The 7,596-nt window shown below is 43.8% G+C and overlaps 1 non-coding gene across 1 annotated transcript; it reads right to left on the reverse strand.

The window, feature by feature from the left end:
* Nucleotides 1-4,987: 4,987 nt before the first annotated feature.
* Nucleotides 4,988-5,122, reverse strand: LOC126026551 (U4 spliceosomal RNA). Its single transcript, XR_007501779.1, has one exon. It is a non-coding gene; the product is annotated as a U4 spliceosomal RNA (small nuclear RNA).
* Nucleotides 5,123-7,596: the final 2,474 nt, after the last annotated feature.

The raw sequence follows: 7,596 nt of genomic DNA on the forward strand, positions 1-7,596 counted from the left end.
GGCCGAAAAACCAAAAAAAAAAAGCTTTACCTCCATGCTATCTCTCTGGCCCCTACCATTACATTTTTAAAATATGCCCTACACTGTTAGTTATATGCAATATTTTTCTCAATAACTTAGAACACATTTTAAAAAATAGTTCTCTTTCTATAGTTAAACTAGGCTTACCATTTTGCTCAGAAATCACTCCTGGCAAGCACGGAAGACCATATGAAATGCTAGGATTCAAACTACCTTTGTTTCTGGGTTTGCTTGCAAGGCAAATGCCCTATAGCTGTGCTATTTCTCCGGCCCCTTAAATATTTTTTTTACCAAAATTTTAGACCTTATAACCAACATTAAATGTAATACCTGCTGACAACACTATTCTGAAATTTAATTATCTCAACAATATTAAGCATTGACAAGTCTGACAATATTATCTACAAAGGCTAACCACAACATTTTTAACACAATTTTTAATTTTTAAATACCTTTGCAAATAACTTTAACAAATAAATAGCTTCCTTTGCCCTCAAGTAAGCATGACAGGAAAGTGGCAGAGGTTGGTCACAAAGTCCAGACCCTCTCCAGGACAAATTAGGTCCTGATGGCCATTGAGAGAAGTCTGGAGTTGATGACCACCCTCCAGCCACTCTCCATCCTGTCTCTAGAAGAGCAATTAAACCCACAAATACAAAGATACACTCATAAGCATAAAATCAACACAACACACAATTCCTACTAAACTCAAACACAATTCCACTAACATCAAGGGGGATGGCATTCTCCCAAGAATTTTTCTCCATGTTCTAACCAAACTAGACAGAGAAACCACAAAATGACAGACATAAAGACAGGGGAAAGAAATGACATGACACAAATTCCTTTCTCACTTCTCCACACACTCTGACAGGTCCACACAAACACCTCAAGTGGTCTCTCACTCACAACACACTCAGGCTTGGTAGACAATCTACCAAAGGGGATCCATGACCCCTTAGGGTTTAGAGGGATGTCTCCCTCAACCTATAGATGTTCCACTTTGACAAAAGAAAAAAAAATTCACTGAGAGCTCGACCGAGACTTATCAAGGCCCTCACCTTATGCCTGCAAATTCTTGCAGGTCGGAGAGACCCCAACTCCCAATAAACACTGCCCACTCTGCAGGTTGGAGGGACTCAAACTCTCAGTCAACACTGCAGGACGGAGGAACTCAAACCCTCTCAGGGGAGTGCAGAATTCGGCTTCTACCTCCCCGAAGTCTTCATACCTTTCAAAGACTCTCCCTAGACCTAGGTCCTCTCCGGGTACCCTTTTGAATAAACCTATATCTCTAGGCTTTTGGGGTCTCTTATGAGGGAATTCTGGACATCCTGGACGAGCCCCCACTGTTAAGGGTCAGAGAAAGCCCACCACCGCAAATAAAGACCACAAACTTTGGGGCCCGAGAGATAGCATGGAGATAGGGCATTTGCCTTGCATGTAGTCGGATGGTGGTTTGAATCTCGGCATCCCACATACTCCCCCGGGCCTACCAGGAGCGATTTCTGAGCATAGAGCCAGGAGTAACCCCTGGGTGCTGTCGGGTGTGACCCAAAAACAAACAAACAAAAAGGATCACGAACCTTCAGAGAAGGTAATAACAAATCAGGTTTATTGATCCTAGCTATCTAGGACTCCCGAGTCTGCCAGAGACAGATCAGAAAGCCCTGAGCAAAGAAAAAGCGGAACTCTTTATAGTCAAAAAGGGGTCAGGTCTTGAGAGCCACCCATCATGTGGAGGGTGCATCCTGTCCAAAGTACATTCTGTTTACATATATATCTTGCTAAAAGATGGGGGAACTTCCAGGGCAAGAGGGTGGAAGGACAAGGGTGGGGTGAAAAAAGTAAAAAACAGAAGCCTTCAGCTTAGCAGGCATCTATATTTGATCACTTAACTGAATTATTGTGTTTAGCTATTATCTTTATAGCCCTTATCACTAAACACCTGTTAATTCTACTCCAACACCAGTAGCTGGGGGACCATAAAATTCTGGGAATTAAATCTTCATGCAAAGTATTCACTTAACCTGTTGAGTTATCTCTTTGGCCCTTAATTGAAAATTTAAAATTAAGTGGTCAGAGAGTACTGTGGATACGGTGCTTGCCTTGCATGTGGGTGAAAAGGAGTTTCATCCTCTGTACCATATATGATCCCCTTAAGCCTTATAGAAGGAGTAAGCCTTAAGTATTGATAGGGATGACCCCACCCTCATCCCCACAAGCCTCTAAGAGTCAAGGCAAAGCTTTAGAACAAGTTCATGATGTTGCGGGGAGAAGGCTGCACTGGTGAAGGGGTTTGTACTTTTTTGACTGAAACCCAACTATAAACAGGTTTGTAACAATGGTGCTTAAATAAAGACATTAAAAAAAACACAATTTCATGATGTTTCATTAGAATCATAAATCAGGGCCCAGAGAGATAGCACAGCAGCGTTTGCCTTGCAAGCAGCCGATCCAGGACCAAAGGTGGTTGGTTCGAATCCCGGTGTCCCATATGGTCCCCCGTGCCTGCCAGGAGCTATTTCTGAGCAGACAGCCAGGAGTGACCCCTGAGCACCGCTGGGTGTGGCCCAAATACCAAAAAAAAAAAAAAAAGAATCATAAATCAGTACTAAGACAAGATCCACCCATTGACAGTCTGCACTGACTCTGAGAAACATCAGAAAGACAACAGCACTGATTTGGAGTATGAAAACCTCTTTTGAATCCCTGAACTAACTGCAAAAATCAGGAACCACTCACTTCAGAAAGCTTCCTCCTCCAAGAAGGTCAGAATAAACCAGAAGTGATCACTGAAGCTCTTCTCACAAAGATTTGGAAGTGGCACTTAGTTTGAGCTTTCAAAGCAGCTGTTTGAGGATTAGCTCTGTTTGGAAGGTTGGGGGAATATCAGGGGTGAGCTTGTGGGAGAGATTGTGCCCCAAAGAGCCTTAGGAGCTGGGTTAGCTCAGCTATCCCTGAGGCCTGGCTCAAGAAAAGGTGCTCAAGATAAAGGTGGAAAGGGCAGGAGAGCTAGCACAGTGGTAGGACATTTGCCTTTCACACAGCCGACCCAGGACAGACCTGGGTTTGATTTCTGGCATCCCATATGGTCCTGCCTTAGCTGCCAGGAGTGATTCCTGAGCTCAGAGCCAGGAGTAACCGCTGAGTCCTGCCGGGTGTGATCCCTCCCCCCCAAAAAAAAAAAAAAACTTGTAAGTAAAAGTGAATTGGCCAATCAGCATTGGTCTTAAATGTGAGAATCCATTTTTATGATACTGTTGATTTCTCAGCAACCACACCCAAAGGACTTGGGTTAGGATAGACTATTCACTGTATGTAGGGCTGGAGAGATAGCACAGTCGTAGGGTGTTTGCCTTGCACTCAGCAAATCCAGGACTGACAATGATTCGAATCCCGGCATCCCATATGGTCCTCCAAGTCTGCCAGTAGTGATTTCTGAGTGCAGAGCCAGGAGTAACCCCTGAGCACTGGGTGTGGACCCTCCCCCCAAAATTATGCATTGTAGACTCAGTCAAATCTTGTTAAGAAATGAAAGACTGGAGCTGGAGGAGAGTGGGGAGAGCATTTTCCTTGTACATATGGAAGACATAAATTCAATCCCTTGTACCCCATAGGCTCCTCTGAGCCCCACCAGGAGTAACCTTTGAGCTCAGAGTCCTGAATACTACTGGGTGTAACTCCAAAAGGAAAAAAAAAAAAAAAAAAGGACATCTGATTTTGAATTGCAAGGCATGGTATGGTCTTTCTTGAATTTTTCAGTCTGTCTTCATTTTTCCATTTCTTCTCTTGCTTTCTTCGTCTTGGCATGCCTTGCTCTCCAACAGGGCATGGAGACAAACCCCAAGGTTTATATTTAGACACTTACATCCTTGTGAACACCCATTTTTTTTTCTATAAAGGAAATGAAAAGAAATGAAAACGAATACTCAGGTCCACAGATTTAGCAAGCAAGGGCAGAGAAGTAAGCAGGAGTGAGTGAGTTATGTTTAAATCAAGATGTGAGAGAGAGAAAAAGAAGAGAGATAAAGGGCCCAGAAGGATAGTACAACAGTACAATAAATGGTTACTGATTTGATCCTTGACATTCCATATGGTCCGCTGAGCAACACCAAGTGCCTGCGTACAGAACCAGGAATAACCCCTGATGGGGCTGGAGTGATAGCATGGCAGGTAGGGTGTTTGCCTTGCACGTGGCAGACCCAGAGTTGATCCCGGACATTCCATATGGTCCCTGCCGGGAGTGATTTCTGAGCATAGAGCCAGGAGTAACACAAGCACCGCTAGGTGTGGTCCCTCCAAAAAGAAATAACTCTTGAGTACTGCATGTGTGATCTAAAAACAGGAGAGAGAGAGAGAGAGACAGAGAGAGACAAGAGAAAGACAGAGAGAGAGAGAGAGACAGAGAGAGACAAGAGAAAGACAGAGAGAGAGACAGAGAGAGAGAGAGCATTCAGCTCTTTTCTTAGATGATTGCTTAGGTACATAGCAACATCATTGCGTTATTTCAAAGTGCTTGCAAACACAACTGCACAATCAAAGGCAGATTGAAAACACTTTGCTTGCATCAGTCTCTCCTTACTGCTTGGAATCAGCTTGGAAAAACCGATTTCTCAAAGGGATCTGGGTGGAATGAGGTAGAGGCCTACATCATCTGTTATCTCTCTAGCTGTTTCCTGTTCAGTCAGTAGGAACTTAGAAAATATAGCCTCACTTCCTGTCCACTTCTATTTTTTAAGACACACATTCTAGAGAGATTATGATCTTTTTTTGGGGGGGGGCACACCCATTGACGCTCAGGGGTTACTCCTGGCTATATACTCAGAAATTGCCCCTGGCTTAGGGAGACCATATGGGATGCCAGGGGATCGAACTGCGGTCCATCCTAGGCTTGCAAGGCAAATGCCTTACCTCTAGCACCACCTCTCTGGTCCCAAGAGATTATGATCTTTTTTTATTTCAGTCTCCGTTGAGTCTGTCAAAAATTGCCAATGCCGACTATATTTCAAGTCGTCAAGGCGGTATATTGGGAAAAGTTTTCAATTAGCAATAATCGCGCCTACGATAAACCTTATTGGCTACTATACTGCGCAAAGCTAGATTATGATCTTTTGACTGCACCCGCCTGGGCCATGGCTGGTATCTGGGAACTTGAATCCCACAATGTATGTCAAGTTGTAATATCCCTTGTCCTCTCTCTTGAATTTGACTCTAGGATGATATTGCCCTAGAAAGTAGACCAAGTTTATCTTTTCCTTGGCAATTGGGAAAAGCAGGTCTGTTTTTCAATTTCCTTATCAACTCGTGATGACATTATCTTCAGGCAGGTACTTATCAGAGTTGCTCTTAGAACAGAGGGTTCTTATCCGAGTTTGGGAATGACCTGGGAGCAGAGGCTTAATCTCTGCAATGAACAAAACCTCAGGAAAATAAAACTGGGCATGGGATTCCTGAGGCTGACCTTGAAAAGCCAAATGCAGTCCTAAAAAAAAATACGGAAGCAGACAGGAGGAGAAGTAGAACAGAAGATAGAACACTTGTCTTGCAAGCAGCCAACCCAGGTCCATTCCCAGCATCCCATATGGTTTCCTAGGCTTGCTAGAAGTGTCAGAAGTGATTCCTGAGTGTACTGCCAGGTTTGGCGCTAACATGTTTTATTTTTATTATTTTTTAATGTGGGAGACCAGAATTTCCTATCCTTTTTAATACCGCTTCCAGTCTGAGGTTCAATTCTTTGTGCCTCTCACTTAATTTCAGGTCAACTTCATCTTACTTAAAAATATCTTTGCGGGGCCGGGCGGTGGCGCTGGAGGTAAGGTGCCTGCCTTGCCTGCGCTAGCCTAGGAAGGACCACGGTTCGATCCCCCGGCATCCCATATTGTCCCCCAAGAAGCCAGGAGCAACTTCTGAGCGCATAGCCAGGAGTAACCCCTGAGCGTCACAGGGTGTGGCCCAAAAACCAAAAAAAATATATATATATATCTTTGGGGGGCCCGGAGAGATAGCACAGCAGCGTTTGCCTTGCAAACAGCCGATCCAGGACCAAAGGTGGTTGGTTCGAATCCCGGTGTCCCATATGGTCCCCCGTGCCAGCCAGGAGCTATTTCTGAGCAGACAGCCAGGAGTAACCCCTGAGCAACGCCGGGTGTGACCCAAAAATCAAAAAAAAAAAAAAAAAAAAAAAAATATATATATATATATATATATATATATATATATATATATATCTTTGGGGGGCCCGGAGAGATAGCACAGCGGCGTTTGCCTTGCAAGCAGCCGATCCAGTACCAAAGGTGGTTGGTTCGAATCCCAGTGTCCCATATGGTCCCCCGTGCCTGCCAGGAGCTATTTCTGAGCAGACAGCCAGGAGTAACCCCTGAACACCGCCGGGTATGGCCCAAAATAACAAACAAACAAACAAAAAAATCTTTGGGGCCAGCGAGGTGGCGCTAAGGTAAGGTGTCTGCCTTGCAAGTGCTAGCCAAGGAAGGACTGCGGTTCGATCCCCTGGCGTCCCATATGGTCCCCCCAAGCCAGGGGCAATTTCTGAGCACTTAGCCAGGAGGAACCCCTGAGCACCAAACGGGTGTGGCCTGAAAAACCAAAAATAAAAATAAATAAATAAAAAAAATAAAAATATCTTGGCGAAACTCCATACAATCAAGAGAATAGAAATGCTATCACAGGGGCCGGTGAGGTGGCGCTACAAGTAAGGTGTCTGCCTTGCAAGCGCTAGCCAAGGAAGGACCATGGTTTGATCCCCCCTGTGTCCCATATGGTCCCCCCAAGCCAGGGGCAATTTCTGAGCTCTTAGCCAGGAGTAACCCCTGAGCATCAAATGGATGTGGCCCGAAAAACCACAAAAAAAAAAAAAAGAAAAGAAAAAGAAAAAAAAGAAATGCTATCACCTATTTCCTTAGGCCATAATACACTGAATATACCAAAAGTGAATTACTGAAAGAAATGGAAAAAAAAATGATTCTAACACTTGGAAATTAAACAGCTCACTACTTAACAACCAGTGTAACCAGTTAGAGAGAATCAAAAGATTCTTGGATTGCATTAAATCTATATAGTGCTTTGGATAATATCACCACTTTAATGATGTTAAATTTTAATAAATGTTAAATCCAGGGCAGGGGATGTATTTCCATTTACTTGTGTCTTCTTTTTTATTTCATATCACAGATTCCCAGAGGTGCCATCCATTGTCTTAAAAGTGGAATGGACTGTGGTTATGAAACCCACCATGATATCAAAGTTGTTGGATTACCTTGGTCAGGGGAACCAAGTGGCTGGTAGTATGAAGGCACTGCAGTCAATCTTGAAGGAGTTGCCATATTTCTCATGGTTTATATACATCACAAATATGGGGATAGCGAAAAGAAGTGATGGAGATAATGATGTTTTTGGTACCACTGTTCAAGTGAGCTCCAGCCTTATATAGGGAGTAAAAAACCCCAGTGAACCCCACAACATACTCAGCATCAATGTCACTCCATTTAATGTTGGCTGCAAGAGGGATATGAACTTTTCAGTTGATGACAAGCTTCCCATTCAATGCTGTTTGTG

The sequence above is a fragment of the Suncus etruscus genome, chromosome 13 (genome assembly GCF_024139225.1).
Source record: "Suncus etruscus isolate mSunEtr1 chromosome 13, mSunEtr1.pri.cur, whole genome shotgun sequence".
Classification (NCBI taxonomy): Eukaryota; Metazoa; Chordata; class Mammalia; order Eulipotyphla; family Soricidae; genus Suncus; species Suncus etruscus.